The sequence below is a fragment of the Diceros bicornis genome, chromosome 17, assembly GCF_020826845.1.
Source record: "Diceros bicornis minor isolate mBicDic1 chromosome 17, mDicBic1.mat.cur, whole genome shotgun sequence".
NCBI classification, from domain to species: domain Eukaryota; kingdom Metazoa; phylum Chordata; class Mammalia; order Perissodactyla; family Rhinocerotidae; genus Diceros; species Diceros bicornis.
Window position 1 is genome coordinate 50,610,363 of NC_080756.1, and position 19,329 is coordinate 50,629,691.

Here is a 19,329-nt window from a genome sequence, read left to right on the forward strand (position 1 = left end):
ATGTCCTATGAGAATATAGAAAGCTTTATTTATCTTTTTCCTTCACTTTTTCTCTTGCTTTATTGTACTGCTTAGGACCTCTGATATAGTGTTGAAGAGAAGTGATGATAGTAGGCATCCTTGCTTTGTTCCAGTCTTACAAAGAGAAGTATTTAGTCTTTCACTATTATGTGTACGGTCAGCTGTAGGCTTTTTGTAGATCCTCTTTATAATGTTGAGGAAATTGCCTTCTGTTCTTGTTGATTGAGACTTTCATCATGAATAGGAGTTGATTTTTGTTATATGATTTTTTTACATCTATTGAGATGATTATATAGATTTTCTCTTTTAGTCACTGAATATGGTGAATTGCATTGAGTGGTTTTTGAATGTTAAACAAAACTTAGACTTCTTGGATAAATCCCACCTGGTCATGCTGTATTTATCATCTTTTTTTATATATTGCTAGATTTGTTTGGGTAATATTTCAAGGAATTTTGTGTTTATATTCATAATGGATATTGGTCTGTTATTTTCTTTTTTAAAATATATTTTTATGTTTATGGTATTGGAGAAATGCTGGCCTTATATATTCATGTGGCATTTTTTTCAATATCCATCTGTTTTGGGAGGATAGGATTTGTATTTTCATTCCTTAAATGTTTGATCGAATTTACTAGCGAAATAATCTAGGTCTGAAATTTCTTTGGGAAAAGGTATTAAAAATTAGGAATACCATTTCTTTAATAGACTTAGGGTTATTTAGACATTCTGTTTCTTGTAAATTTTGATAATATTTATCATTCACGAAATTTGTCAATTTTGTTTAAATTGTCAAATTTATTGACGTTGTTTTTCATAGTTGTATTAGTTTCCTAGAGCTGCAGTAACAAAGCACCAAAAATGTGATGGCTTAAAACAACTGAAATGTATTCTCTCACTGTTCTGGAAGATAGAAGTCCAGCACCAAGGTGTCAGTATGCTTCCTCTGCGACTCTGGATGGAAACTTTCCTTGCCTCTTCCTGGCTTTTGGTGGCCGTTGATCCTTGGCATTACTTGGCTTGTAGCTGCATTCCTCAATTTCTGCCTCTGTCATTACATGGCATTTTTACCTTTGTGTCTCTGTCTTTACATGCAATTTCCTCTTCTTATAAGGACACTAGTCATGTTAGATTAGGGCCCACTCTAATGAGCTCATCCTAAGTTGATTACATTTACAAAGACCCTATCTCCAAATAAGGTCACATTCATAGGTGCCAGGGTTAGGACTTAAACATGTCTTTTTGGAAGACACAATTCAACCCATAATAATAATATTTCATTATTATCTGTTTACTGTTTGTACAATCTGTAATCATATCCTTTCTTTTCTGATATTGTTTCTACTTCTAATATTGCTGTATTTGTGTTTTTCTTTCTTGGTCAGTCTAGCTAGATCTTTATATCAATTTTATTTATCTTGTCGATGAACCAGCTTTTTATTTCCTTGATTTTTTTTGTTTTTACATTTCCCTTCTTATTTATTTCATCTTTTATCTTTATTATTTCCTCTCTTCTACTTTTTTTAACTGCTTTTGTTTTCCTGGCTTCTTAAGTGAAAGTTTATATATCCTCTTGTTAAACTTCAATCTTTACCTATATGAGATCAAAGTTAAACCTAGAAAGTTCATAAAGCTTTTAATGCATCTCCCATCACTGAACAGTATAGTGGACCCAGTTCATGTGCTTTCCCATCACTGGGCAGTATACTGGACCTAGTTCATGTGCTTTTCCTGGTCTCTCAGCCCGTCTGTCTCACTCACCTGGATGCGTGCCCAGCTTCCTATCCAGAACAGCCCCCGCAATGCTTGTTTTGTATGCATGGTTGTACAACTAGGTTATCATAACCTGTACAAGACCAGATGTTGGCATGGCCTCCATCATGTCCACCTTGGCGGGAGCCACAGCAGAGTCAGTGCCCAGGTTGACCAGATCCCTCAGAGGCTACGGCTTTCAGAGGTGGCCTGAAGGGTTCAGGTAACACAATCTAGAAATGTACGGATATAAAGGACCTATATGACAAATTTTCATTAGAAAAAGACAGAAGACAGGAAAGAGGCTGGCAATGAACTGCTAGCCCCTCCTCCCACCTGTTGGACTCTTTGAAGATACAGTGTTTGTGTAAGGGCTCCTCAGAGATGTTCCATGTGAATGAGTAAAAAATTGTTTTCTTGTGAAGCTGTGGCCAGCTTCTTAAAATGTATCATCTTGTACTTCCTTTTCTTCCTTCCCTGACTCACTTCTCTTTTCTTTTTGCCTCTCGTTCTTGCTTCCTGTGCATTTCACTCCTTCCCCCCCTTAAGTGTTATCACATAATATTTTCCTCAGACTCTGTTTTACAAGAAACCCTGGGTTAAGATGATGCCATCTAATGAAAGACAGAATTGTGGCCATTCAAGGGAGTTTGGAATGAGGATTTGGTCCACATCATATAACTTCTCTCTAAATAAGTACATATACCATTAGCCAGTGAGAAAGGCTATAATGTTTACAATACAACAGAAGGGAGAATTCTATATTATCTTTAATCCCTTCATTGGGATCCATACCATACCTAGAGAGGACATAGCAGGACATGCCTGTCTTACGCCTGCTTTGGAAATGAGAACTCAAATCTCTTCCCCAGAAAATGTGTAATTATTTGTACTACTACTACTGAATTGTCAAGTGAGTTAGGGGATTTAAATTTAATAATGAATGACTGCAAATTATTTATGAAAAACCTGTTGAATGTAGAAATGCTGATAATATGTGACCATCAACTGCATATAGAAAGCAGATGTCCTGTACTGTGAATAGATATTGGATGTCTAGAAGATATAAACTATGCTGTTTTTATATAAGGAAGAGAGATAAAGGAAAGGACAAGTCCAGAAGACTGGACATTGCCCATTGTCTAAAGCTAAGAAGCTAAGACTCACATGTGACCTCCTGAACTTAAATAGTGCAGAAGACATAAGATGGAGGAGTTAGGCAGAGACTGAACATCTGTGATGGGGGAGGTCCCTCAATACGGTTGAGTTCTAGCTCCTTACCATGCCTAGAATGGCAGGATTAGTTGACAATGACTAATTGGGCTTTGTGTCTCTCCTTGTTGGGGAAAGGGTTAGAGTTTCTTTTTTGGTATAGCAGACAGTTGCCTCATATTAGGTGGAAGCGTGCAGTTGTTACATAAGATTTAAATATGAATAGAGGATGGAAATGAACGTTGAGGTTACAATATGTAACTCTAGGCCTGTTTATGCTCAGACCTATAGCTTGCTCTTCCTCTGCTCAGCTTTGCATTACAGGGGAGTTAACCCTTCCAGGCTGCATTTCCCAGTGTCTTAACCCAACAAAGCCTGAGGAGAAACTTAAGTGCTTTCAATGCTTTACAGGGCAGTGAAAATGAGGGAAAAGGGAAGTGAGGCACAGAAGGATGGGAAACAAATACAAAGTAGTACATAACTGAGTTGACCACTGCTCTATGGAGAAACAAAGCTGGTCACTTGACCATTGGGGATGTGGCTGTACAGAAACATTGCAAGTGTAAATAGTCCTTGGAAGGGAGGAGTGGACAGGAATTTGTGTGCCGATTGCTTTCCATTTCTGTCTCCTCTTAGTTATAGTTCATTCCAAGTGGAAACAAGTAACAGACACTTCTAGCCTGTACAGCTGCTGGTGAATCCAGCTCTCATATCCTGTGGTGTGATGCTTGCCAGAGTCTGGACATAGTGATCAGAGCTAGACAGTTCAGTTGTAGACTTCAGACAGGGGAATCATTCAGCCTCACCTGCAGGTGGTCATTGCGGGGACAACTATGTAAAGCAAGTGGTTAAGAACTTGAGAGACATATAAATCTGAGGCTGAGAATCTGAGAAGGTGCAGAAGATGTGTTCCATAAAACCAGGTTTCCAGATTCAAGGTGGATTTTGTCAATAGGAGACGCTAATGAGAATTTGGAGAGTTGGAGAAAGGGAGAAGCCAGGGTAGTTTTAACCCCTCTCTACTTATGTTGCATCTCTAGCAATGGCTGCATTACTTCTATGCTCCTCTCATTGGACAGATCTTCTGCAGTTCTAGCTTCTGCCAATGGTCTTGGTTCTGGGAAAACCACCTTCTTTTATTCCCAGCTCAGAGGGTAGTAGAGGCTTCGTGGTACTGTTAGCCTCAGAATTTCCTTATAGACTCCCAATTGGTTTCTTAGCCTCTTCATCACCCACTTTATTAATTCCCTGAATTAAATTCCCTCTGTTTTAAAAACTCAGAGAGATTTCTGTTTTCTTTGCTGGACTCTGACTGATACACATATATTTTCACATTTTATCATTATAACAATCCTATGAGATGATATCATTATCTCCATTTAATAGATGAGGAAACTGAAGCCTGTAAGATTATTCAATTAATTAATAATTGGAGTTGGGGTTTAAACCCTGGCTGGCTGACTCCACTCTGAAAACGATTATCTCTGAACTTTAGCTCAGATGTCTTTTCATTATCTTAATAGACTGAGAACAATGATTAATAAGTACAATTAATGAGAATAATGGACATTTTCCTGGGTACAAAGGCAGATATATATACGTTATCCTAGGCACTTAAAAATGGCAGGTGAAATGCTTTCATGCAAGTAATTATGCTAATTATTTAAAATAGGCCATTTAGTGTGTTACAGGAGCAGTAAGACCAAGTGGAGATACAAACTGAACCTGATTTTAAAACAAGTTGAACCTGATGCTGAGTTCATCCTCAATGGGTAGATGCTGCCTCATGATGTAAAGAGAAGGATGTTGGAAATCAACAGCTTGGGATAGGGTTGTTTTCAGTTTTTCCTCTTTTGATTTTTTCTGTCATGTCTTTGTCAGAATCTCAAAGTAGAATCCAGATAGTTTACACAAAAATCCATAAGATAATTCAGTTTTAGAAGAGGTTATTGTGTACTTTGAATTCTCTGTGCCAAGTGCTGGTTGTTTCACCCATTACTTGCTCTAGTCATGAGTTTCATTTGGCCCAATGTGCTTTTTCCCTTCCCGTTTCTACAGCTAAAATTATTTTTCTTTCAAGAATCAGCTTAAATGGCACATCCTTGTACAGTTGCTCACATTCGAGCCCAGTCAGATTTAATTGCTCATTTTCCCCGCTCTATGAAACTCTTTTGTCTTCTGTTATGTCACTTTGAGTTACATTAAGTAAATGTTCCTTCATCTGAGCTTCACTGAAAAATATTTTTTACACCCTTTTTCATATTTTGTATTAATTTTAAACAAGTTTGTTTCCTTACTTAGTAGCAGTTTACTTTTGTCATTAAAGCAATACAAAATGGAACACATCAGTGACTTGTACCAGGGATATCTTAGAAGAGAAGTGAGCATTTTTAAAAAAAGAAGAAGAAATTTCTTTGGTTGAATAAGAATAAAACCATCCCTCCAGTGCTGAAAAGTGTAAGCAGAGGAGTGGCGGCTCTAGGGCTTCAATTGAAAAATCTCTCAGAGTATTTATTATGATAAAACCATCAGAGGAAATAAGGCCCTGGATGGTGTGTACTTTAAGTGTCAAATAAACAAAATGTGCTTCAAAGGTAAAGAATAAGGGAATTGTAAGAGTTCATTTTTGTTCAAGAAATATTTATTAAGCAACTACTCTGTATAGGAAACTGTGGTAAGTACTGTAAATTCAAAATGAATATGACATAGTTATTGCCTAAAATCTAGGCTACTTGGCAAAGTGATCATTAATTAAAAGATAAATATCCACAATAGCAAACAACTTATTAATGAAGAATGGATATTATAATTAGAGAGAAGTTCCGAATATACATAATATATATTAAATACAGAGTGGCTAAATTTGGAAATATAGATAATATTTTCTTTTACTTTTTGAACGTTAATTCACTTGATTACTTCTTGGGTGTGCTAAAGGTGCAGGTTTACAAATAAAAATCAGAGACAAAAGTCATTGTAGGCACCTCATCACAGAAGCATGCTCAGGGATTGATGAAAATGTTACATTATTGTACTACATGTATTCCTAATTTGCATAATACATTGCATATGATGAACAACACAGTAAACATATTACGTAATGACATTGTATTGTAAAGTGATAGCAACAAACCATTGTTATATAACTTTGCTTATGTTTCCAGAGGTGGGGACCGTATTGTATATATAATATAATACATATTTCATAATATGACTTAAATATTTGACCATCATTCTTTTATTCTTTCCTTGAAAGTAAAGAAATTTGTGTGGTTTTCTTCCCAATAATTTAGCAAAGTAAAACATAAGAACAACACTTGTAAAATGACAGCATTTCAATATTTGTAATCTTTTCTCTGGCTAATTAAGAGATAATTATTCTTCTCCCTCATAGTCCCACAGTTTGAATTTATAATATTTTCTAAGCAGAGAGTTCTCTGGTGTATTTTCTTCATTAACTCTGTATGCCCCAATGTGGGAGGTGCTGTCCAACAGAATATTCTTCCATCCTCTTAGTTCTCGCTTGGATTTCCTCTCACATAACATTAGGGAAAGATGTGATCTCTACATGGAAACCACACGCAAATTGATTACAGAGATTCCCAGCTAACCCGCTCCCAATTTTGACTAAATTATTTCCCATTCTTCTCTCCTCCTCCCCCTTCTTTTCTTTTTTTCTCTCTCTTTTCATCTTCTTTCCTTCCTTACATTATCTAGTCATCTATGGTATTATTTTTTCCTCCATTTATCAGTCAAAACTATTTACTTCACATGTACTTTTTCTTCACATGTGCCCTAGGGTGAAGAAAGGAGTAAAGCCCCTTTAAAAGAAGTGTGAACATATATAAGAATTCTTAGCAGAACAGAAAGTCCCTGAAATGTCAAGATCTCATATTCTGCTGCTGAGGATATTTTCAGTTGTTCTGGACGTCAGATCTTTCCCTCCTGTTCAGCCTTTATTAGGGAAATTGAGCCACACTCAGCTCTATCTCTGCCCAAACTGTGGAACTTTCAGGTAAGGTCAAAGGTATCATCAGCTACCATTTCTAGAGATTTTGTCAACATCTTTAATTCTATCTCATGGGGATTGGTATTTGAAATTCAACTACAGTAGAGGAAACTCAGATCAATTGAACTTTAGGAAAGGGAAGTGAATCTCCTGAATTAGAGTATTTTCAAGTAGAATTGAGTTAAATTAAAATCAGGTCATTGAGTAGAAGAATTTCTATTCTGGTAATGGAATAATGCTGGGCCCTCCAATGTTTCTTTCCTGTGGAACAGAATAAATTGAATTACAAAGACTGAGGAAAGTGGAGAAGATGTAAGTTTACCTTCCTCTTTCTTTAGAAATAATATTATTTTTGTGAATATTCTGTGTCATCCTTTTTAGTTAGACTTTATTCTTAGTTATAAACTATAATAATCTAGATAGGGAATATTTGTTCTCTGCAAGTATATAGACAAACTATGAGATGAGATTTTTTTTTTCCTTATAAGTTGAAAACTTTTAAAAGATGAATGCTTTATATTTTAGTGTAGGAACAAAGCCATTCAAGGAAAACAAACTATTCTTTCTTAGACACCTTGAAACAGAATTAAATTAATTTTCCTTGTTTATAATAGTCTCCCTCAATAGAGCATTAATTTGTTCCATTATTCAACAATTGCTTATTTTACTATACGCAAAGCATTATACTTATTCAAATTATGAAGGTAAGTTAGTCACAGAACCTTCCCTTAGGGAGCTCAAATTTCAGAGAGCAGAAATTCATACAAATAATTGAAATACAATGTGAAAATATAAGTAATTGTGTCATAATGAAGATGCTCTGAGAACTCACAGGAGGGGTGAGGCACAGGGAAGACTTTTCAGAGGTATATATTCAACTGGATTTGGAGAAAGAGTATGTATTTTTCGGTTTGACAAAATGGAGAATGGTATTTCATTAAGAACGATTATAGAGAAAACGCGGAACTTTCCATGGACTATTAGTGCTGCTGGAAGGTAGGATATTGGGCGTTGCTGGAGAAGCTGTGAATAGGGACAACCAGCATGGTGTTTAGCCGGAGTAAGCAAATAAAAGCAATGATTTAAAGAATAGATGTGAGAATGAATATTGTAGAGAGATCAAAAATAATCTGAAAATACCTGCTGAGTTCCAAACTATTTTTCTTTTCTTCTTTGATGCAGCATCCCTCTTTCTTTTTCCATTTAAAGTTGTTACTATCTGTGATGCCACTCAATGTCACCACTGACCCAGACACGTACCACCGGTGGAATCTTTTTAACTCTACCGTTTTTGTTTCCTCAAAGGCGATTATTTGGGTTCCTTTGCTTTTAAGATTTTTTACTGATAATTGCTACATATAAACTGGCACAGGATAACAATGCCAAACCAGTGATATAGCATAAGATATTTCCTTATTTTCTATATACTGTGGTATATAGTTCCTCATTCCTTTTCTGAAAAGTACAAGAGTCCTCTTGGATTCATTACTTTTACATTTATTTTTGGGTATAAGTAGTAAGTCCACAGAAATTTGTTGATATCTGGTTAAACCTTGTTTAGCCCTAGAGTAGGGTGGCAGAGACTGTTGTCCTATCCATGAGCCATTCCAAACCACCTTTTCTCCTGCCATTCCCATGAATTACTCACCATTCCAGCTCCCCTTGCATCTAGAGTGACCGTGTGGCCACTGAAGCTTAAGACAAAGTTGGCTAGAGGATTTCTGGAATGGCTTACATTACCTCTATTCTCTTTTTGTTGTTTTGAATATTGACAAGTTATCTGGAGCTGTGGCACCTATGCTGTGGTCATGAGGTTATCAAGACACTGAAGGACAGATTAGAATGATTTAGAGAGCCAATGGCATTGATGATGATGTTGAACTGTTGGACCAGCCCTTAGTCTCTTGATCTCTGGATCTTTTTTTTTTTAATTGATGTTTTAATGGTTTTTAACATTGTGAAATTTTGGGTTGTACATTTTTGTTTGTCTATCACCATATATACGACTCCTTTCACCCCTTGTGCCCAACCCCCACCCCCACTGCCCCTGGTAACCACAGTACAGTTTTCTCTGTCCATAAGTTGGTTTATACTCCACATATGAGTGAGATCATACAGTGCTTGTCTTTCCCTTTCTGGCTTATTTCACTTAACATAATACGCTCCAGGCCCATCCATGTTGTTGCAAATGGGAAGATTTTGTCTTTTTTTATGGCTGAGTAGTATTCCATTGTATATATATACCACATTTTCTTAATCCAATCGTCAGTCAAGGGACACTTAGGTTGCCTCCACTTCTTGGATATGGTGAATAATGTTGCAATGAACATAGGGGTGCATAAGCCTCTTTGGATTATTGATTTCAGGTTCATTGGACAGATTCCCAGTAGTGGGATGGCTGGGTCATAGGGCATCTCTATTTTTAATTCTTTGAGGAATCTCCATACTGTTTTCCATAGAGGCTATACCAGTTTGCATTCCCACCAGCTGTGTCTGAGGGTTCCTGTTTCTCCACATCCTCTCCAACACTTGTTCTTTTTTGTCCTGGTGATTATAGCCATTCTTACGGGCATGAGGTGATATCTTAGTGTTGTTTTGAGTTATATTTCCCTGATGAGTAGTGATGTTGAACATCTTTTGATGTGCCTATTGGCCATCTGTATATCTTCTTTGGAGAAGTGTCTGTTCATTTCCTCTGCCCATTTTTTGATTGAGTTGTTTGTTTTTTTGTTGTTCAGTGTGTGACTTCTTTATATATTATGGAGATCAACCCCTTGTCAGATGTATGTTTTGCAAATATTCTCTCCCAGATGGTGGGTTGTCTGTTCATCTTGATTCTGGTTTCGTTTGTCTTATAGAAGCTCTTTAATCTGATAAAGTCCCACTTGTTTATGTTTTGTTTAGTTTCCCTAGTCTGGGTAGGCATGTCATCTGAAAAGATTCCTTAATGACCAATGTCAAATAGTGTGTTGCCTATATTTTCTTCTATGAGTTTTATAGTTTCAGGTCTCACCTTCAGGTCTTTGATCCATTTTGAGTTAATTTTTGTGAATGGTGATAGCACATGGTCCACTTTCATTCTTTTGCATGTGGCTGTCCAGTTTTCCCAACATCATTTATTGAAGAGACTTTCCTTTCTCCATTGTATGTTCTTAGCACCTTTGTCGAAAATTAGCTGTCCTTATATGTGTGGTTTTATTTCTGGGCTTTCAATTCTGTTCCATTGATCTGTGTGTCTGTTTTTGTACCAGTACCATGCTGTTTTGATTACTATTGCTTTGTAGTATGTTTTGAAGTCAGGGATTGTGATGCCTCCTGCTTTGTTCTTTTTTCTTAGGATTTCTTTAGCTATTCGGGGTCTTTTGTTGCCCCGTATGAATTTTAGTATTCTTTTTTCTATTTCTGTGAAGAATGTCATTGGGATTTTGATTGGGATTGCATTGAATCTGTAGATTGCTTTAGGTAATATAGACATTTTAACTATGTTTATTCTTCCAATTCACGTGCATGGGATATCTTTCCATTTCTTTATGTCATCATGGATTTCTTTCAATAATGTCTTGTGGTTCTCATTGTATAGGTCCTTCACCTCCTTGCTAAGATTTATTCCTAGATATTTTGTTCTTTTTGATTAAATTGTAAATGGTATTATGTTTTTGAGCTCTCTTTCTGTTAGTTCATTATTAACATATAGAAATGCAACTGATTTTTGTAGATTGATTTTGTACCCTGCAACTTTGCTGTAGTTGTTGATTATTTCTAATAGTTTTCCAACAGATTCTTTAGGATTTTCTATATATAAAATCATGTCATTTGCAAATAGTGAGAGTTTCACTTCTTCCTTACCTATTTGGATTCCTTTTATTCCTTTTTCTTGCCTAATTGCTCTGGCCAAAACCTCCAGTACTATGTTGAACAGGAGTGGTGAGAGTGGGCAGCCCTGCCTCGTTCCTGTTCTCAGAGGAATGGCTTTCAGTCTTTCCCCGTTGAGTATGATGTTGGCTATGGGTTTGTCATAAATAGCCTTTATTATGTTGAGGTACTTTCCTTCTATTCCCATTTTGTTGAGAGTTTTTATCATAAATGGATGTTGTATCTTGTCAAATGCTTTCTCTGCGTCTATTGAGATGACCATGTGGTTTTTATTCTTTGTTTTGTTGATGTGATGTATCACATTGATTGATTTGCCAATGTTGAACCATCCCTGCGTCCCTGGTATAAATCCCACTTGATCATGGTGTATGATCTTTTGCTGTATTTGGTTTGCCAAGATTTTGTTGAAGATTTTTGCATCTATGTTCATCAGCGATATTGGCCTGAAATTTTCTTTCTTTGTGTTGTCTTTGTCTGGCTTTCGTATCAGGGTGATGTTGGCCTCGTAGAATGATGTAGGAAGTATTCCATCTTCCTCTATTTTTTGGAATAGTTTGAGAAGGATGGGTATTAAATCTTCTTTGAATGTTTGATAAAATTCACCAGAAAAGCCATCTGGTCCTGTACTTTTATTTTTTGGGAGGTTTTTTTAATCACTATTTCAATCTCTTTACTTGTGATTGGTCTATTCAGATTCTCCATGTCTTCTTGGTTCCGTTTTGGGAGGTTGGATGAATCTAAGAATTTATCCATTTCTTCTAGATTGTCCAATTTGTTGGCATATAATTTCTCATAGTATTCTCTTATAATCCTCTGTATTTCTGTGGTATTCATTGTAATTTCTCCTCTTTCATTCCTAATTTTATTTACTTGAGCCTTTTCTCTTTTTTTCTTAGTAACCCTGGCTAAGGGTTTGTTGATTTTTTTTATCTTCTCAAAGAACCAACTCTTTATTTCATTAATCCTTTCTACTGTTATTTTGGTCTCAATTTCATTTGATTCTGCTCTGATTTTTATTATTTCTCTCCTTCTGCTGACTTTGGGCTTTGTTTATTCTTCTTTTTCTAGTTCTGTTAGGTGTAATTTAAGGTTGACTATTTGGGCTTTTCCTTCTTTGTTAAGGTGGGCTTGTATTGCTATGAGTTTCCCTCTCAGGACCGCTTTTGCTGTATCCCATATGGTTTGGTATGGCATATTTTCATTTTTGTTTGTTTCCAGATAGTTTTTGATTTCTCCTTTAATTTCATCAATGATCCATTGGTTGTTCAGCAGCATGTTGTTTAATCTCCACATTTTTGTCACTTTCTCAGTTTTTGTTTCATGGTTCATTTCCAGTTTCATAGCATTATGGTCTGAAAAGATGCTTGTTATGATTCCAATCTTCTTAAATTTATTGAAGCTTGCTTTGTTTCCCAACATATGGTCTATCCTTGAGAATTTTCCATGAGTGCTTGAGAAGAATGTGTAGTCAGCTGTTTTTGGATGGAGTGCTCTGTATACGTCTACTAGGTGCATCTCATCCAGTTTTTCATTTAAGTCTACTATTTCTTTATTGACTTTTTGTCTGGATGATCTATCCATTGATGTAAGTGGGGTATTAAGATCCCCTACTATTATTGTGTTCTTGTTAATGTCTCCTTTTAGCTTTGTTAATAGTTGCTTTATGTACATTGGTACTCCTGTGTTGGGTGCATATATATTTATAAGTGATATGTCTTCTTGATGGAGTGTCTCTTTCATCATTATATATTTCCCTTCTTTGTCTTTCTTAACCTGTTTTATCTTGAAGTCTACTTTGTGTGATATGAGTATGGCAACACCTGCTTTCTTTTGTTTACCATTATCTTGGAATATTGTCTTCCATCCTTTCACTCTGAGCCTGTGCTTTTCTTTAGAGCTGAGATGTGTTCCCTGGAGGCAGCATATTGTTGGGTCTTGCTTTTTAATCCATCCTGCCACTCTGTATCTTTTGATTGGAGAGTTCAATCCATTTACATTTAGGGTAAGTATTGATATATGAAGGCTTAATGTTGCTGTTTTGTCACTTATTTTCTGGTTATTTTGCATTTCCTTTTTTTCTTGTCCCATTTGTTTCAGACTGCCAATTCAGTTTGGTTGTTCTGTCTTATGACTCTTCTAGTTTTCTCTTTGTTTATCATATGTGGTTTTGTTTTGATTATTTGTTTAGTGTTTACCTTGAGGTTTGTGTAAAAAATCTTGTGTATGAGATATTCCATTATCTGATGGCCTCCTATTTCCTTATACAAAGCAATTCAATTACTTTCTTCTTCCCCTTCTAATTCGTTCTTGTTATACCTTATTCTACCTTGTGTTGTGGCTGTGTGTTTACAACGATGAGGTTAAATTTATTTTTGGTGAATTCCTTCCTTTGATCTCTGATTTTGGTATTTAAGTGGTTGCTAACCTATTCCGGTAAAGATCTACTATTTTTCTGAGTTTATCTACCTATTTTTCTCCTTGCTCCAAGCTTTGCATTCCCTTTCTCTTCTTTTTTCAGGCCTGAGGGGCTTCTTGAGTATTTCTTGTAGTGGGGGTCTCGTGGCCAAGAACTCCCTTAGCTTTTGTTTATCTGGGAGAGTTACTATTTCTCCATCATATTTGATGGATATTTTTGCTGGATAGAGTATTCTTGGCTGAAAGTTTTTGTCTTTCAGTATTTTGAATATATCATTGCAGTTTCTCCTAGCCTGTAAAGTTTCTGTTGAGAAATCCGCTGAGAATCTGATGTGACTTCCTTTGTACGTTATTTTTTGTTTTTGTCTAGCTGCCCTTAATATTGTTTCTTTGTCGTTGACTCTGGCTAGCCTTACCACTAGGTGTCGTGGAGAGGGCCTTTGTCTGTTAATATATTTAGGTGACCTGTTGGCTTTGCTTACTGGTATTTCCTGCTCCTTCCCCAGATTTGGGAAAATCTCAGCTATTATTTACTTAAATAGGCTCTCTGTTCCTCTTTCCCGCTCTTCTCCCTCAGGAATAACTGTAATTCTTATGTTACATTTCCTAATAGAGTCAGATATTTCTTGGAGACTTTCTTCATGTCTTTTGAGGCTTAGTTCTCTGTCCTCTTCCATCTGGAGCATATCTGTATTCCTATCCTCTAAAATGCTAATTCTTTCCTCCATATTGTCAGCTCTGTTCTTTAAAGATTCCAGATTCTCCTTTATCTCCTCCATTGTGTTCTTCATCTCCATCAGCACTGATTGGTTTTTCTTTATGATTTGAATCTCTTTTGTGAAGAAACTCCTAATCTCATTGAATTGTTTGTCTGTGTTGTCTCGTATTTCGTTGAGTGTTTTTATGATAGCTATTTTGAAATCTTTGTCATTTAGATTATGGATTTCTGTGTCTTCAGGATTGGTTTCTGGGTGCTTGTCATTTTCCTTCTGGTCTGGTGATTTCATGTATCTTTGCATTGTGGTTCCTGCGTTGGCTTTGTTTTTCCTCATCCTGGAAATCTGGTTGCAATTTCCATCCACCGCCACCGTGTGGTGGTAAAGGGCTGTGTAATCTAAGCCCCCTGCACTCTGCCGCGGTTTTTCTGCTGCGATCCTCGGTTTTTCCACTGCCATCTGCGGGTCGGGTCACTTGATCTGGTCTGCTGCAGATCGCTTGGTCTGGTCTGGTCGGCTGAGCTGCAGGGTCTGGTTTGCGGGGAGCGGGGGGGCTCTCTCTTTTGCCCTCTGGGTCTCTGGCATGGAGGGCTTCTCATTCACCCCTCGTTATCCAATCTCTGGGGTGCTCAGATGTTGATGGTAGCCCTGTGGCTCTTCTGAGTCCTCTGTGCTGGAGTTTCTCACTGGCTGAGAGAGCCCGAAGAGCTATGGTTTCCCCACCGAGGGCCGCCCCTCCCCCCACACTGGGAGCCACATCGACTGGGATCGCTGATCTGATGGGGAGGGAGAGGAGTTCTCCTTACCTCTCCCCACTTCCTCCAGGGGCCCAGCAAGTTCCACTCTCAGATGTGCAGCAGTGTGGATCTTTCTGATCTAGCTTTTCCCTGTCTGGGATTCCCTTGTTGGTCTGTGACTGTTCCTTTTGTTGTATTTTAATGGGGGTAAGAGTTCATAGGAAAGCTCACTCCACCATGACGCTGATGTCACTCTCTTCTGGATCTTTTTAAGTATATGTCCAGATGTATGTCTAGGAACCATTTACCCATTGCTCTCAATTTCAATGGTCTCCTCATCACACAGAAGAGGGAACTCATACTGAATTAAAAGTAAAAGCAGGTTGTTCCACAAGAGGGAATTAATGGCCTGAGGAAGAACACAATGGAGAAACTAGAATAGTTCTGGATTTATTATCATTGTAGCTATAAATTGGGTTCTTATAATCTGGCATTATAGAATAAGAATGTGTACTGTGCTACAAAACAAGATGGTTTAAAATTAAAAACAAAACAAAACAAAGTAAAACAGGAAAGCTTTGTGATTTGTGGTTTAAAAATAAAAGTGTCTGACTTCTCTCAGGCAGCCAAAGCTGCAGCTTCTTAGCCAGCCTTTTCCCTGACAGCTCTGCTCTTGTGTATTCAGACCTGTTATTTCAATTTTCTTATGATAGTAGTAGAAGGAGAACCTCGCTGAAGTGATAATCTTTTATCTTAACACCTTATAGTTTTGTCCTGCTCAAGTTAAACTATTTCTCCATCCATCATTGGCACAGCAGCATCCCTCAGCCTACAGAAGACCACAATTGGTGGAAAATTCCAATATAAACTTTACTTAGGAAGGCCCTTCCTGTGTAAAGGAATCGTTATAAAAGAGGAAGAAATTCTACTCACGTATGATTTTTATTGACAGCTAATTCCCATATGTTGCGTGAGTGTATGAAGTGTAATGATTTTTTCTTGAACTATTGTGCAGGAGGTTCTCCTTTCCCCATCTCTTATCTCAATATGTCTCTCTACTCTCCAGAAATCATTGAGAAGGATATTTACACAGAGGTGAAATCTTATGCCAAAGGGAAGAAAATACAATCCAGAACTTCTGACTGGAAATATGATTATGGCAAGCATCTGTTTTCACAGAATCATAAAATCATAGATTTGAACAGGATCTTATATGTCCAACAATCCAATGAATTTGTAAATAATTTCCCTGCCAAATGGTTGTCTACCATGTTTGAACACCTTCAGGGAAATGTAACTCATTTTTACCCCAGGTAGTCAGTCATAGACTTTAACTGCTCCTAGAATATTTTTCTTTATTCTGAATCAAAATGTTTTTTATTGCATCTGATATGCACACACACTAATTATAAGCCTTTCAATGGTTAAGAAGAAGTAATTCTCATAAGATGACTAATGACATCTGAAGCTGAGTCCAAATCTCAGAGCAACAGATCTTCATCTCTCCCTGGGTCCATGCCTTAATCACAATGCAGAAAATACAAGAAAGATCATCTTGTCTTGTTTGACAGAGTCCATGTGTGTTTGCTATTTAAGAGTCTTTTGTTATGTAGGGAGATAAATACTAATGTCAGAGAATTGTGTATATGCATTATAAAGTAATGTTTGGGCCCTTTTCGCCATTCTTTTTCTCTTCTGACTATCCTTCTCAATAATCCAAATGAATACCATGCCCTGGACTGCGTTCCTGTTCAACAGATGGCTGTACCAGTGGAAGAATTGAAAGAAAATCTCTTGGCTTTCATGGCTTTGGAGAGTTTGTGGAAACTCCTTGCATACAACAAGTCTGACAGGTAATTATTTTTGCTCTTATAGTTATAGCAGTTGTAAAAAGAAATCAAAGAAAATAAAAACACATTTTGTAATTTGTTGTGAGTGGCATTAGAAAGGGGGGCTTAGGACAAACATGAATCATATCATTCCACTTTAACGATTTATTAGATGTTAAAATTAGGCACATGGTCCATTTATTCTTGGATATTGTAGAAAGTCATTATTTGTTGATATATATTTATATATGTATATATATAAAGCTGGGGCAGACATGCTCTTGAAGCAACTTGAGGCAGAGACTACAGCACATGCATCCCAGGTTTCCATGAAAAGATTTTCTTAAACTCAAGTTTTTCAATATCTTTCACTGGGCAGTGTTCCACCTCATGGTGCAGCCTTCTCCAATAATTTTATGCTTCTGTAATTTTGTTTTGACCTAGATAATTAATATTTGTTTTGTTTGAAACACTGTTTCAATAATACTTTTAATTTATACATTAATTTCTTCCATTTGGTTTATCACGCCAACAGACTCTTACTTTAATTTAATCACAAATTGTTTATTGCAGGTCAGCTATGATCCAGGTGCTGTGCTAGGTGCCAGTGATACCAAGAACATATTGTGTTGTTGTTTATTGCAATGCTTTCTTCCACTAGACTAAAAAGTCCACAAGAACAGAAGTTATGTCCAAATACCTATCTTGGTGCATCTGAGATCTAAAAGGAGGCCAGTGTGGGAGGAAATTACGGGTAGCGGGAGTGGGAAAGAAAATGAAAAAATTTTAGATGTTCATCTAAAGTTCAAAAGGAAGTCATTAAGAACTTTTAATGGAGGAGAGAAAGAACCAAGGCTCTTTAGAACTTAGCTGATTTCATGTCTTCAAGAGGGAAAAATTCAGGTTGGACCAGGAACATCTTCTTGTTATCAGCAAACAAGGAAACATTTAAAAGAAAGTCCATAGAAGTCTGCTTGAAGGGGGCTTTTTGGGGGCAGTTGTGACACTTTCAGCATTAATAGTAAATTAATATTTGTTATTATTAGATAATAATAAATTAATTAATTAAAATAAATTAATTTTATTGTGTTAATCTATCTAAATGAATTTGTTTCCTCTTTTTAAATATATATGTTTATAAAGTATAGAGATGTATTTGTTTTAACTGTATAGGTAAAGACAGGAAAATATTGGCAATTGTAAGTCAAATAGTTCAGAAAAAGCAGAATCAAAAACAGGATGATTATGTACAATAAGAAAGTAGAAAGAGGAAAAGAGTTCAGTAGCGTGTTTTAAAATGATGATTTAGCCAAATGTCTTAAAAAGGAAGCTCACTACAAAACTTTGATTCCTCTTTTCCTAAGATATAGAATTTCTAAATGGCCCTAAAATTTAAATAATACAATGGAGAATACCTAACTTGTAACAGTACTAACAGATAATATCAATATATGATAATGATAGGATAATACATAATGAAATGTTGGTTAAGCGAAACTTAAAACACATATCATTTATAATTGGGATTTTAGTTTATAAAAGCACAACCTATGTGAAAGATCAGAATTTAAAATGTCCTATTCTTTTCTGGTTTTATTGAAAAATAATTGATGTACATCACTGTACAAGTTTAAGATGTACAGCATGATGGTTTGATTTACATATATTGTGAAATGATTACCACAAAAAGTTCAGCTAACATCCATCATCTCATATAGATACAATAAGAAGAAAAGCAAAAATAAAAAACGTTCTTACAATGAGAGCTCTTAGGATTTACTCTAACAGCATTCCTATATATCATACAGCAGTGTTAACTGTAGTCATCCTGTTGTAGATTATGTCCATAGTACTTATTTATCCTATAACTGGAAGTTCGTGCATTTTGACCACCTTCCACCCATTCCTCCTCCTCCTCCCCTCCACCTCTCTTAACCACAAGTCTAATCTCTTTTTCTATGAGTTTTGTTTTTTTTTTAGATTCCACATATAAGTGAGATCATCTAGCATTTGTCTTTCTCTGTCTGACTTATTTCGCTTAGCATAATGCCTTCAAGATCCATCAATGTTGTCGCAAATGGTAGGATTTCCTCACTTTTCATGGCTGAATAATATCCATTATTGTCTGAAATTGTATACAATTGTATACAGTAGTCCCCCCTTTCCCAGGGGAATACATTCCAAGACCCCCACTGGATGCCTGAAACTGCAGATAGTACTGAACCCTGTATATACCACGTTTTTTCCTATACATACATATACATGATAAAGTATAATTTATAAATTAGGCACAGTAAGAGATTAACAATAATAATAAAACAGAACAATTACAACAATATACTATAAATTACTATGGCAATAAAAGTTACCATAGATCTTAGCAAACTCCACATAGGATTTTTTTTTCCTTATTAAGTTGAGAACTTTCACCTTTTCACCTATAGGAAATGCTTTACTGCTTCTCTTTGGCGTATCTGAACTGCCAGCATCACTACTCTTGTGCTTTGGGGCCATTAGTAAGTAAAATAATGGTTACTTGAACACAAGCAATGTAATAGTCATCTGATAACTGGGATGGCTACTAGATGAACAAAGAGATGACTCATGGCTGGGGTGGGATGGAGCAGGATAATGCAAGATTTTTATCACACTACTGAGAAGAGCATGCAATTTAAAACGAATGAATATTTTATATCTGGAATTTTTCATTTAATATTTTTGCACTGTGGTTGACTGTGGGTAGCTGAAACCAGGGAAAGCAAAAC

General features: G+C 36.4%; 2 protein-coding genes across 6 annotated transcripts in view; both read left to right on the forward strand.

The window, feature by feature from the left end:
- The window catches only part of LOC131416326 (killer cell lectin-like receptor 2), a 229,024-nt gene that overhangs the window by 119,119 nt on the left and 90,576 nt on the right, over positions 1–19,329 (forward strand). For 2 of the 5 annotated variants that reach the window (XM_058558784.1, XM_058558786.1), the window contains one exon: positions 15,802–15,890. The exons of the other annotated variants lie outside the window; for them this stretch is intronic. The gene's annotated coding sequence lies outside the window, so the exon portion shown is untranslated. Of the gene's footprint in view, positions 1–15,801; positions 15,891–19,329 lie in introns of those variants that run through there. 5 annotated transcript variants of the gene reach the window in all.
- LOC131416327 (T-cell surface glycoprotein YE1/48-like) overlaps positions 1–19,329 on the forward strand; it is a 116,094-nt gene that overhangs the window by 18,177 nt on the left and 78,588 nt on the right. The gene's annotated exons all lie outside the window — the stretch shown is intronic.